We start from the raw sequence: 12,342 nt of genomic DNA, 5'->3' as shown, positions 1-12,342 counted from the left end.
TAATCTGTAAATAAATTGGTGCTATTTTATATCCGACCCAATGGATATAACGGTCGTATAACGTCATTACACCGGCATATAATAACATTGTTTCGAAAGCACTGGCGCACAAAATGTGAATTGTTTTCTGGTAAAGATGAACGTGTATAACGGGTGCCAAGCAAATAAAAACTTAAATGACCGTAAGAGTGAGAAGGAAAATAGGGAAAGTTCATAAGTCGTTAAAGTGTGCAATGTATAGGTAGTAGTATATGATGTGAATGATTAGTAAGTGTTGTTGCCAGCGTTTAACTGTTCAGCACTGTGAAGGTGAACGATAATTTGTTTTTTATAGAAAGATCGCTAAGATGGCACTGTGAAGATGAAAGATAATGTCTTTTTACCGAAGGATTGCCAAGTTATATACAAAGTGAAAGAAAGAAAAATACATTCTAAAAAATGAAAATGATTTAGTATAAGTTTATAGAATAAATAGATTAAAATTTACTGTATAGATGTTTACGGCCATATCACGTTGAAAGCACCGGTTCTCGTCCGATCACCGAAGTTAAGCAACATCGAACCTAGTTAGTACTTAGATGGGTGACCGCTTGGGAACCCTAGGTGCTGTAAGCATTCTTTTTCTTTTTAATTTACACAAGCTGTAAATTTTAACAAGCATTAAAACAGCGGATTCAATTTATTTTCATCAGGACTTATTCTTTGTAAGCCTGGCACTTATTATATCGTCCACTTTTTGCCGAACCGCTAAGTTACAGGGACGTATACACACCACCATCGGTTGTCATGCGATGTTGGGGAACAGACACAAACATATACACGCACATACATACATATATATATATATATATATATATATATATATATATATATATATATATATATATATATATACATGTATACGACGGGCTTCTTTCAGTTTCCGTCTACCAAAACCACTCATAAGGCTTTGGTCGTCCCGAGACTATAGTAGAAGACACTTGCCCAAGGTGCCACGCAGTGGGACTGAACCCGGAACCATGTGGTTGGAAAAGTTAAGCATCCCAACGGGCATCATCTGGCACCTCGGTAAGGCGAGCTGCAAACAATGACTAAAAGTTCGTGCTTAGTGGTCCAGTCCCTACAAACATATCGAATGCCAGAGGTTGAAAGAGATAGTTCACTGCCAGTTCCCAGAACAAGCATATGAATTTTTTAAGAAACTAACGCAACTATTATCTCCCTTTATAGAGTCACAGAATATGCAAATCGTTTGAATTATGGGAGAGAATGCTTTACACTATTTGTTCCTGTTCTCTCAGGTTGATGGTTGTTCAACAGTGAACATGACATGAAAGCTATTTTCAATATCTTCACGGGAAAACTTTTCAGCTGCACGATCATCACTGTCAACAAGTTTCATGGATAAGTAGTAGTCTTACAAGAGGACCCCACCCGCTGAATTTTGGTTAATCTGCGTATGCTTTCTGTATTTCATATTGAAAGTAAATCGAATCCACTTTCTTTTATCATATTACATTGTCAAAATTCAATTTGTTTAAATTAATTTTTAAAAAAATGTTAAAAGAAGCCAAAAAAATGCTTACAGCACCTAGGGTTCCCAAGCGGTCACCCATCTAAGTACTAACTAGGCTCGATGTTGCTTAACTTCGGTGATCGGACGAGAACCGGTGTTTTCAACGTGATATGGCCGTAAACATCAGAGAAGTAAATTTTAATGTGTTTATTCTATAATATCATACTAAAGCAATTTTATTTTTCAGAACATTTGATTTCTTTCAATTTATATAGAAATTGAGGCTTTAACATTTATTTTTTTGCAACTTAAAAGCGAAAAATACGGCCGCACATATATTCATTATTTCTCATTTGCGCGATCAGTATCAATGCTGGGTATAATCTGTAAATAAATTGGTGCTATTTTATATCCGACCCAATGGATATAACGGTCGTATAACGTCATTACACCGGCATATAATAACATTGTTTCGAAAGCACTGGCGCACAAAATGTGAATTGTTTTCTGGTAAAGATGAACGTGTATAACGGGTGCCAAGCAAATAAAAACTTAAATGACCGTAAGAGTGAGAAGGAAAATAGGGAAAGTTCATAAGTCGTTAAAGTGTGCAATGTATAGGTAGTAGTATATGATGTGAATGATTAGTAAGTGTTGTTGCCAGCGTTTAACTGTTCAGCACTGTGAAGGTGAACGATAATTTGTTTTTTATAGAAAGATCGCTAAGATGGCACTGTGAAGATGAAAGATAATGTCTTTTTACCGAAGGATTGCCAAGTTATATACAAAGTGAAAGAAAGAAAAATACATTCTAAAAAATGAAAATGATTTAGTATAAGTTTATAGAATAAATAGATTAAAATTTACTGTATAGATGTTTACGGCCATATCACGTTGAAAGCACCGGTTCTCGTCCGATCACCGAAGTTAAGCAACATCGAACCTAGTTAGTACTTAGATGGGTGACCGCTTGGGAACCCTAGGTGCTGTAAGCATTCTTTTTCTTTTTAATTTACACAAGCTGTAAATTTTAACAAGCATTAAAACAGCGGATTCAATTTATTTTCATCAGGACTTATTCTTTGTAAGCCTGGCACTTATTATATCGTCCACTTTTTGCCGAACCGCTAAGTTACAGGGACGTATACACACCACCATCGGTTGTCATGCGATGTTGGGGAACAGACACAAACATATACACGCACATACATACATATATATATATATATATATATATACACATGTATACACATGTATACGACGGGCTTCTTTCAGTTTCCGTCTACCAAAACCACTCATAAGGCTTTGGTCGTCCCGAGACTATAGTAGAAGACACTTGCCCAAGGTGCCACGCAGTGGGACTGAACCCGGAACCATGTGGTTGGAAAAGTTAAGCATCCCAACGGGCATCATCTGGCACCTCGGTAAGGCGAGCTGCAAACAATGACTAAAAGTTCGTGCTTAGTGGTCCAGTCCCTACAAACATATCGAATGCCAGAGGTTGAAAGAGATAGTTCACTGCCAGTTCCCAGAACAAGCATATGAATTTTTTAAGAAACTAACGCAACTATTATCTCCCTTTATAGAGTCACAGAATATGCAAATCGTTTGAATTATGGGAGAGAATGCTTTACACTATTTGTTCCTGTTCTCTCAGGTTGATGGTTGTTCAACAGTGAACATGACATGAAAGCTATTTTCAATATCTTCACGGGAAAACTTTTCAGCTGCACGATCATCACTGTCAACAAGTTTCATGGATAAGTAGTAGTCTTACAAGAGGTCCCCACCCGCTGAATTTTGGTTAATCTGCGTATGCTTTCTGTATTTCATATTGAAAGTAAATCGAATCCACTTTCTTTTATCATATTACATTGTCAAAATTCAATTTGTTTAAATTAATTTTTAAAAAAGTTTTAAAAGAAGCCAAAAAAATGCTTACAGCACCTAGGGTTCCCAAGCGGTCACCCATCTAAGTACTAACTAGGCTCGATGTTGCTTAACTTCGGTGATCGGACGAGAACCGGTGTTTTCAACGTGATATGGCCGTAAACATCAGAGAAGTAAATTTTAATGTGTTTATTCTATAATATCATACTAAAGCAATTTTATTTTTCAGAACATTTGATTTCTTTCAATTTATATAGAAATTGAGGCTTTAACATTTATTTTTTTGCAACTTAAAAGCGAAAAATACGGCCGCACATATATTCATTATTTCTCATTTGCGCGATCAGTATCAATGCTGGGTATAATCTGTAAATAAATTGGTGCTATTTTATATCCGACCCAATGGATATAACGGTCGTATAACGTCATTACACCGGCATATAATAACATTGTTTCGAAAGCACTGGCGCACAAAATGTGAATTGTTTTCTGGTAAAGATGAACGTGTATAACGGGTGCCAAGCAAATAAAAACTTAAATGACCGTAAGAGTGAGAAGGAAAATAGGGAAAGTTCATAAGTCGTTAAAGTGTGCAATGTATAGGTAGTAGTATATGATGTGAATGATTAGTAAGTGTTGTTGCCAGCGTTTAACTGTTCAGCACTGTGAAGGTGAACGATAATTTGTTTTTTATAGAAAGATCGCGAAGATGGCACTGTGAAGATGAAAGATAATGTCTTTTTACCGAAGGATTGCCAAGTTATATACAAAGTGAAAGAAAGAAAAATACATTCTAAAAAATGAAAATGATTTAGTATAAGTTTATAGAATAAATAGATTAAAATTTACTGTATAGATGTTTACGGCCATATCACGTTGAAAGCACCGGTTCTCGTCCGATCACCGAAGTTAAGCAACATCGAGCCTAGTTAGTACTTAGATGGGTGACCGCTTGGGAACCCTAGGTGCTGTAAGCATTCTTTTTCTTTTTAATTTACACAAGCTGTAAATTTTAACAAGCATTAAAACAGCGGATTCAATTTATTTTCATCAGGACTTATTCTTTGTAAGCCTGGCACTTATTATATCGTCCACTTTTTGCCGAACCGCTAAGTTACAGGGACGTATACACACCACCATCGGTTGTCATGCGATGTTGGGGAACAGACACAAACATATACACGCACATACATACATATATATATATATATATATATATATATATATATATACACATGTATACACATGTATACGACGGGCTTCTTTCAGTTTCCGTCTACCAAAACCACTCATAAGGCTTTGGTCGTCCCGAGACTATAGTAGAAGACACTTGCCCAAGGTGCCACGCAGTGGGACTGAACCCGGAACCATGTGGTTGGAAAAGTTAAGCATCCCAACGGGCATCATCTGGCACCTCGGTAAGGCGAGCTGCAAACAATGACTAAAAGTTCGTGCTTAGTGGTCCAGTCCCTACAAACATATCGAATGCCAGAGGTTGAAAGAGATAGTTCACTGCCAGTTCCCAGAACAAGCATATGAATTTTTTTAGAAACTAACGCAACTATTATCTCCCTTTATAGAGTCACAGAATATGCAAATCGTTTGAATTATGGGAGAGAATGCTTTACACTATTTGTTCCTGTTCTCTCAGGTTGATGGTTGTTCAACAGTGAACATGACATGAAAGCTATTTTCAATATCTTCACGGGAAAACTTTTCAGCTGCACGATCATCACTGTCAACAAGTTTCATGGATAAGTAGTAGTCTTACAAGAGGTCCCCACCCGCTGAATTTTGGTTAATCTGCGTATGCTTTCTGTATTTCATATTGAAAGTAAATCGAATCCACTTTCTTTTATCATATTACATTGTCAAAATTCAATTTGTTTAAATTAATTTTTAAAAAAATGTTAAAAGAAGCAAAAAAAATGCTTACAGCACCTAGGGTTCCCAAGCGGTCACCCATCTAAGTTCTAACTAGGCTCGATGTTGCTTAACTTCGGTGATCGGACGAGAACCGGTGTTTTCAACGTGATATGGCCGTAAACATCAGAGAAGTAAATTTTAATGTATTTATTCTATAATATCATACTAAAGCAATTTTATTTTTCAGAACATTTGATTTCTTTCAATTTATATAGAAATTGAGGCTTTAACATTTATTTTTTTGCAACTTAAAAGCGAAAAATACGGCCGCACATATATTCATTATTTCTCATTTGCGCGATCAGTATCAATGCTGGTTATAATCTGTAAATAAATTGGTGCTATTTTATATCCGACCCAATGGATATAACGGTCGTATAACGTCATTACACCGGCATATAATAACATTGTTTCGAAAGCACTGGCGCACAAAATGTGAATTGTTTTCTGGTAAAGATGAACGTGTATAACGGGTGCCAAGCAAATAAAAACTTAAATGACCGTAAGAGTGAGAAGGAAAATAGGGAAAGTTCATAAGTCGTTAAAGTGTGCAATGTATAGGTAGTAGTATATGATGTGAATGATTAGTAAGTGTTGTTGCCAGCGTTTAACTGTTCAGCACTGTGAAGGTGAACGATAATTTGTTTTTTATAGAAAGATCGCTAAGATGGCACTGTGAAGATGAAAGATAATGTCTTTTTACCGAAGGATTGCCAAGTTATATACAAAGTGAAAGAAAGAAAAATACATTCTAAAAAATGAAAATGATTTAGTATAAGTTTATAGAATAAATAGATTAAAATTTACTGTATAGATGTTTACGGCCATATCACGTTGAAAGCACCGGTTCTCGTCCGATCACCGAAGTTAAGCAACATCGAACCTAGTTAGTACTTAGATGGGTGACCGCTTGGGAACCCTAGGTGCTGTAAGCATTCTTTTTCTTTTTAATTTACACAAGCTGTAAATTTTAACAAGCATTAAAACAGCGGATTCAATTTATTTTCATCAGGACTTATTCTTTGTAAGCCTGGCACTTATTATATCGTCCACTTTTTGCCGAACCGCTAAGTTACAGGGACGTATACACACCACCATCGGTTGTCATGCGATGTTGGGGAACAGACACAAACATATACACGCACATACATACATATATATATATATATATATATATATACACATGTATACACATGTATACGACGGGCTTCTTTCAGTTTCCGTCTACCAAAACCACTCATAAGGCTTTGGTCGTCCCGAGACTATAGTAGAAGACACTTGCCCAAGGTGCCACGCAGTGGGACTGAACCCGGAACCATGTGGTTGGAAAAGTTAAGCATCCCAACGGGCATCATCTGGCACCTCGGTAAGGCGAGCTGCAAACAATGACTAAAAGTTCGTGCTTAGTGGTCCAGTCCCTACAAACATATCGAATGCCAGAGGTTGAAAGAGATAGTTCACTGCCAGTTCCCAGAACAAGCATATGAATTTTTTTAGAAACTAACGCAACTATTATCTCCCTTTATAGAGTCACAGAATATGCAAATCGTTTGAATTATGGGAGAGAATGCTTTACACTATTTGTTCCTGTTCTCTCAGGTTGATGGTTGTTCAACAGTGAACATGACATGAAAGCTATTTTCAATATCTTCACGGGAAAACTTTTCAGCTGCACGATCATCACTGTCAACAAGTTTCATGGATAAGTAGTAGTCTTACAAGAGGTTCCCACCCGCTGAATTTTGGTTAATCTGCGTATGCTTTCTGTATTTCATATTGAAAGTAAATCGAATCCACTTTCTTTTATCATATTACATTGTCAAAATTCAATTTGTTTAAATTAATTTTTAAAAAAGTTTTAAAAGAAGCAAAAAAAATGCTTACAGCACCTAGGGTTCCCAAGCGGTCACCCATCTAAGTACTAACTAGGCTCGATGTTGCTTAACTTCGGTGATCGGACGAGAACCGGTGTTTTCAACGTGATATGGCCGTAAACATCAGAGAAGTAAATTTTAATGTATTTATTCTATAATATCATACTAAAGCAATTTTATTTTTCAGAACATTTGATTTCTTTCAATTTATATAGAAATTGAGGCTTTAACATTTATTTTTTTGCAACTTAAAAGCGAAAAATACGGCCGCACATATATTCATTATTTCTCATTTGCGCGATCAGTATCAATGCTGGGTATAATCTGTAAATAAATTGGTGCTATTTTATATCCGACCCAATGGATATAACGGTCGTATAACGTCATTACACCGGCATATAATAACATTGTTTCGAAAGCACTGGCGCACAACATGTGAATTGTTTTCTGGTAAAGATGAACGTGTATAACGGGTGCCAAGCAAATAAAAACTTAAATGACCGTAAGAGTGAGAAGGAAAATAGGGAAAGTTAATAAGTCGTTAAAGTGTGCAATGTATAGGTAGTAGTATATGATGTGAATGATTAGTAAGTGTTGTTGCCAGCGTTTAACTGTTCAGCACTGTGAAGGTGAACGATAATTTGTTTTTTATAGAAAGATCGCTAAGATGGCACTGTGAAGTTGAAAGATAATGTCTTTTTACCGAAGGATTGCCAAGTTATATACAAAGTGAAAGAAAGAAAAATACATTCTAAAAAATGAAAATGATTTAGTATAAGTTTATAGAATAAATAGATTAAAATTTACTGTATAGTTGTTTACGGCCATATCACGTTGAAAGCACCGGTTCTCGTCCGATCACCGAAGTTAAGCAACATCGAGCCTAGTTAGTACTTAGATGGGTGACCGCTTGGGAACCCTAGGTGCTGTAAGCATTCTTTTTCTTTTTAATTTACACAAGCTGTAAATTTTAACAAGCATTAAAACAGCGGATTCAATTTATTTTCATCAGGACTTATTCTTTGTAAGCCTGGCACTTATTATATCGTCCACTTTTTGCCGAACCGCTAAGTTACAGGGACGTATACACACCACCATCGGTTGTCATGCGATGTTGGGGAACAGACACAAACATATACACGCACATACATACATATATATATATATATATATATATATATACACATGTATACACATGTATACGACGGGCTTCTTTCAGTTTCCGTCTACCAAAACCACTCATAAGGCTTTGGTCGTCCCGAGACTATAGTAGAAGACACTTGCCCAAGGTGCCACGCAGTGGGACTGAACCCGGAACCATGTGGTTGGAAAAGTTAAGCATCCCAACGGGCATCATCTGGCACCTCGGTAAGGCGAGCTGCAAACAATGACTAAAAGTTCGTGCTTAGTGGTCCAGTCCCTACAAACATATCGAATGCCAGAGGTTGAAAGAGATAGTTCACTGCCAGTTCCCAGAACAAGCATATGAATTTTTTTAGAAACTAACGCAACTATTATCTCCCTTTATAGAGTCACAGAATATGCAAATCGTTTGAATTATGGGAGAGAATGCTTTACACTATTTGTTCCTGTTCTCTCAGGTTGATGGTTGTTCAACAGTGAACATGACATGAAAGCTATTTTCAATATCTTCACGGGAAAACTTTTCAGCTGCACGATCATCACTGTCAACAAGTTTCATGGATAAGTAGTAGTCTTACAAGAGGTCCCCACCCGCTGAATTTTGGTTAATCTGCGTATGCTTTCTGTATTTCATATTGAAAGTAAATCGAATCCACTTTCTTTTATCATATTACATTGTCAAAATTCAATTTGTTTAAATTAATTTTTAAAAAAATGTTAAAAGAAGCCAAAAAAATGCGTACAGCACCTAGGGTTCCCAAGCGGTCACCCATCTAAGTACAAACTAGGCTCGATGTTGCTTAACTTCGGTGATCGGACGAGAACCGGTGTTTTCAACGTGATATGGCCGTAAACATCAGAGAAGTAAATTTTAATGTATTTATTCTATAATATCATACTAAAGCAATTTTATTTTTCAGAACATTTGATTTCTTTCAATTTATATAGAAATTGAGGCTTTAACATTTATTTTTTTGCAACTTAAAAGCGAAAAATACGGCCGCACATATATTCATTATTTCTCATTTGCGCGATCAGTATCAATGCTGGGTATAATCTGTAAATAAATTGGTGCTATTTTATATCCGACCCAATGGATATAACGGTCGTATAACGTCATTACACCGGCATATAATAACATTGTTTCGAAAGCACTGGCGCACAAAATGTGAATTGTTTTCTGGTAAAGATGAACGTGTATAACGGGTGCCAAGCAAATAAAAACTTAAATGACCGTAAGAGTGAGAAGGAAAATAGGGAAAGTTAATAAGTCGTTAAAGTGTGCAATGTATAGGTAGTAGTATATGATGTGAATGATTAGTAAGTGTTGTTGCCAGCGTTTAACTGTTCAGCACTGTGAAGGTGAACGATAATTTGTTTTTTATAGAAAGATCGCTAAGATGGCACTGTGAAGATGAAAGATAATGTCTTTTTACCGAAGGATTGCCAAGTTATATACAAAGTGAAAGAAAGAAAAATACATTCTAAAAAATGAAAATGATTTAGTATAAGTTTATAGAATAAATAGATTAAAATTTACTGTATAGATGTTTACGGCCATATCACGTTGAAAGCACCGGTTCTCGTCCGATCACCGAAGTTAAGCAACATCGAGCCTAGTTAGTACTTAGATGGGTGACCGCTTGGGAACCCTAGGTGCTGTAAGTATTCTTTTTCTTTTTAATTTACAAAAGCTGTAAATTTTAACAAGCATTAAAACAGCGGATTCAATTTATTTTCATCAGGACTTATTCTTTGTAAGCCTGGCACTTATTATATCGTCCACTTTTTGCCGAACCGCTAAATTATAGGGACGTATACACACCACCATCGGTTGTCATGCGATGTTGGGGAACAGACACAAACATATACACGCACATACATACATATATATATATATATATATATATATATATATACACATGTAAACACATGTATACGACGGGCTTCTTTCAGTTTCCGTCTACCAAAACCACTCATAAGGCTTTGGTCGTCCCGAGACTATAGTAGAAGACACTTGCCCAAGGTGCCACGCAGTGGGACTGAACCCGGAACCATGTGGTTGGAAAAGTTAAGCATCCCAACGGGCATCATCGGGCACCTCGTTATGGCGAGCTGCAAACAATGACTAAAAGTTCGTGCTTAGTGGTCCAGTCCCTACAAACATATCGAATGCCAGAGGTTGAAAGAGATAGTTCACTGCCAGTTCCCAGAACAAGCATATGAATTTTTTTAGAAACTAACGCAACTATTATCTCCCTTTATAGAGTCATAGAATATGCAAATCGTTTGAATTATGGGAGAGAATGCTTTACACTATTTGTTCCTGTTCTCTCAGGTTGATGGTTGTTCAACAGTGAACATGACATGAAAGCTATTTTCAATATCTTCACGGGAAAACTTTTCAGCTGCACGATCATCACTGTCAACAAGTTTCATGGATAAGTAGTAGTCTTACAAGAGGTTCCCACCCGCTGAATTTTGGTTAATCTGCGTATGCTGTCTGTATTTCATATTGAAAGTAAATCGAATCCACTTTCTTTTATCATATTACATTGTCAAAATTCAATTTGTTTAAATTAATTTTTAAAAAAGTTTTAAAAGAAGCATAAAAAATGCTTACAGCACCTAGGGTTCCCAAGCGGTCACCCATCTAAGTACTAACTAGGCTCGATGTTGCTTAACTTCGGTGATCGGACGAGAACCGGTGTTTTCAACGTGATATGGCCGTAAACATCAGAGAAGTAAATTTTAATGTATTTATTCTATAATATCATACTAAAGCAATTTTATTTTTCAGAACATTTGATTTCTTTCAATTTATATAGAAATTGAGGCTTTAACATTTATTTTTTTGCAGCTGAAAAGCGAAAAATACGGCCGCACATATATTCATTATTTCTCATTTGCGCGATCAGTATCAATGCTGGGTATAATCTGTAAATAAATTGGTGCTATTTTATATCCGACCCAATGGATATAACGGTCGTATAACGTCATTACACCGGCATATAATAACATTGTTTCGAAAGCACTGGCTCACAAAATGTGAATTGTTTTCTGGTAAAGATGAACGTGTATAACGGGTGCCAAGCAAATAAAAACTTAAATGACCGTAAGAATAAGAAGGAAAATAGGGAAAGTTCATAAGTCGTTAAAGTGTGCAATGTATAGGTAGTAGTATATGATGTGAATGATTAGTAAGTGTTGTTGCCAGCGTTTAACTGTTCAGCACTGTGAAGGTGAACGATAATTTGTTTTTTATAGAAAGATCGCTAAGATGGCACTGTGAAGATGAAAGATAATGTCTTTTTACCGAAGGATTGCCGAGTTATATACAAAGTGAAAGAAAGAAAAATACATTCTAAAAAATGAAAATGATTTAGTATAAGTTTATAGAATAAATAGATTAAAATTTACTGTATAGATGTTTACGGCCATATCACGTTGAAAGCCCCGGTTCTCGTCCGATCACCGAAGTTAAGCAACATCGAGCCTAGTTAGTACTTAGATGGGTGACCGCTTGGGAACCCTAGGTGCTGTAAGCATTCTTTTTCTTTTTAATTTACACAAGCTGTAAATTTTAATAAGCATTAAAACAGCGGATTCAATTTATTTTCATCAGGACTTATTCTTTGTAAGCCTGGCACTTATTATATCGTCCACTTTTTGTCGAACCGCTAAGTTACAGGGACGTATACACACCACCATCGGTTGTCATGCGATGTTGGGGAACAGACACAAACATATACACGCACATACATACATATATATATATTAATATATATATATATATATATATATATATATATATATATATATACACATGTATACACATGTATACGACGGGCTTCTTTCAGTTTCCGTCTACCAAAACCACTCATAAGGCTTTGGTCGTCCCGAGACTATAGTAGAAGACACTTGCCCAAGGTGCCACGCAGTGGGACTGAACCCGGAACCATGTGGTTGGAAAAGTTAAGCATCCCAACGGGC

At 36.3% G+C, this 12,342-nt stretch overlaps 13 non-coding genes across 13 annotated transcripts; 7 read left to right on the top strand and 6 right to left on the bottom strand.

Annotated features, from left to right (window-relative positions):
• Positions 1-496: 496 nt before the first annotated feature.
• LOC149129750 (5S ribosomal RNA) lies at positions 497-615 on the top strand. Its single transcript, XR_016239299.1, has one exon. It is a non-coding gene; the product is annotated as a 5S ribosomal RNA (ribosomal RNA).
• A 964-nt stretch (positions 616-1,579) lies between these two features.
• Positions 1,580-1,698, bottom strand: LOC149129749 (5S ribosomal RNA). The gene has a single exon (XR_016239589.1). It is a non-coding gene; the product is annotated as a 5S ribosomal RNA (ribosomal RNA).
• Positions 1,699-2,392: 694 nt separating this feature from the next.
• LOC149129748 (5S ribosomal RNA) lies at positions 2,393-2,511 on the top strand. Its single transcript, XR_016239298.1, has one exon. It is a non-coding gene; the product is annotated as a 5S ribosomal RNA (ribosomal RNA).
• Positions 2,512-3,451: 940 nt separating this feature from the next.
• LOC149129747 (5S ribosomal RNA) lies at positions 3,452-3,570 on the bottom strand. The gene has a single exon (XR_016239588.1). It is a non-coding gene; the product is annotated as a 5S ribosomal RNA (ribosomal RNA).
• A 694-nt stretch (positions 3,571-4,264) lies between these two features.
• Positions 4,265-4,383, top strand: LOC149129746 (5S ribosomal RNA). The gene has a single exon (XR_016239850.1). It is a non-coding gene; the product is annotated as a 5S ribosomal RNA (ribosomal RNA).
• Positions 4,384-5,335: 952 nt separating this feature from the next.
• Positions 5,336-5,454, bottom strand: LOC149129745 (5S ribosomal RNA). The gene has a single exon (XR_016239488.1). It is a non-coding gene; the product is annotated as a 5S ribosomal RNA (ribosomal RNA).
• Positions 5,455-6,148: 694 nt separating this feature from the next.
• LOC149129744 (5S ribosomal RNA) lies at positions 6,149-6,267 on the top strand. Its single transcript, XR_016239296.1, has one exon. It is a non-coding gene; the product is annotated as a 5S ribosomal RNA (ribosomal RNA).
• A 942-nt stretch (positions 6,268-7,209) lies between these two features.
• On the bottom strand, positions 7,210-7,328 carry LOC149129743 (5S ribosomal RNA). The gene has a single exon (XR_016239587.1). It is a non-coding gene; the product is annotated as a 5S ribosomal RNA (ribosomal RNA).
• A 694-nt stretch (positions 7,329-8,022) lies between these two features.
• On the top strand, positions 8,023-8,141 carry LOC149129742 (5S ribosomal RNA). Its single transcript, XR_016239849.1, has one exon. It is a non-coding gene; the product is annotated as a 5S ribosomal RNA (ribosomal RNA).
• A 944-nt stretch (positions 8,142-9,085) lies between these two features.
• On the bottom strand, positions 9,086-9,204 carry LOC149129741 (5S ribosomal RNA). Its single transcript, XR_016239486.1, has one exon. It is a non-coding gene; the product is annotated as a 5S ribosomal RNA (ribosomal RNA).
• Positions 9,205-9,898: 694 nt separating this feature from the next.
• On the top strand, positions 9,899-10,017 carry LOC149129740 (5S ribosomal RNA). The gene has a single exon (XR_016239274.1). It is a non-coding gene; the product is annotated as a 5S ribosomal RNA (ribosomal RNA).
• A 948-nt stretch (positions 10,018-10,965) lies between these two features.
• Positions 10,966-11,084, bottom strand: LOC149129739 (5S ribosomal RNA). Its single transcript, XR_016239586.1, has one exon. It is a non-coding gene; the product is annotated as a 5S ribosomal RNA (ribosomal RNA).
• Positions 11,085-11,778: 694 nt separating this feature from the next.
• Positions 11,779-11,897, top strand: LOC149129738 (5S ribosomal RNA). The gene has a single exon (XR_016239375.1). It is a non-coding gene; the product is annotated as a 5S ribosomal RNA (ribosomal RNA).
• The last annotated feature ends 445 nt before the right edge of the window (positions 11,898-12,342 follow it).

This window comes from Octopus bimaculoides, unplaced genomic scaffold (genome assembly GCF_046866305.1).
Source record: "Octopus bimaculoides isolate indiv1 unplaced genomic scaffold, ASM4686630v1 contig39, whole genome shotgun sequence".
Taxonomy (NCBI): domain Eukaryota; kingdom Metazoa; phylum Mollusca; class Cephalopoda; order Octopoda; family Octopodidae; genus Octopus; species Octopus bimaculoides.
The sequence above is the reverse complement of the archived record's forward strand: the minus strand, read 5'-3'. Positions and strand labels throughout refer to the sequence as shown.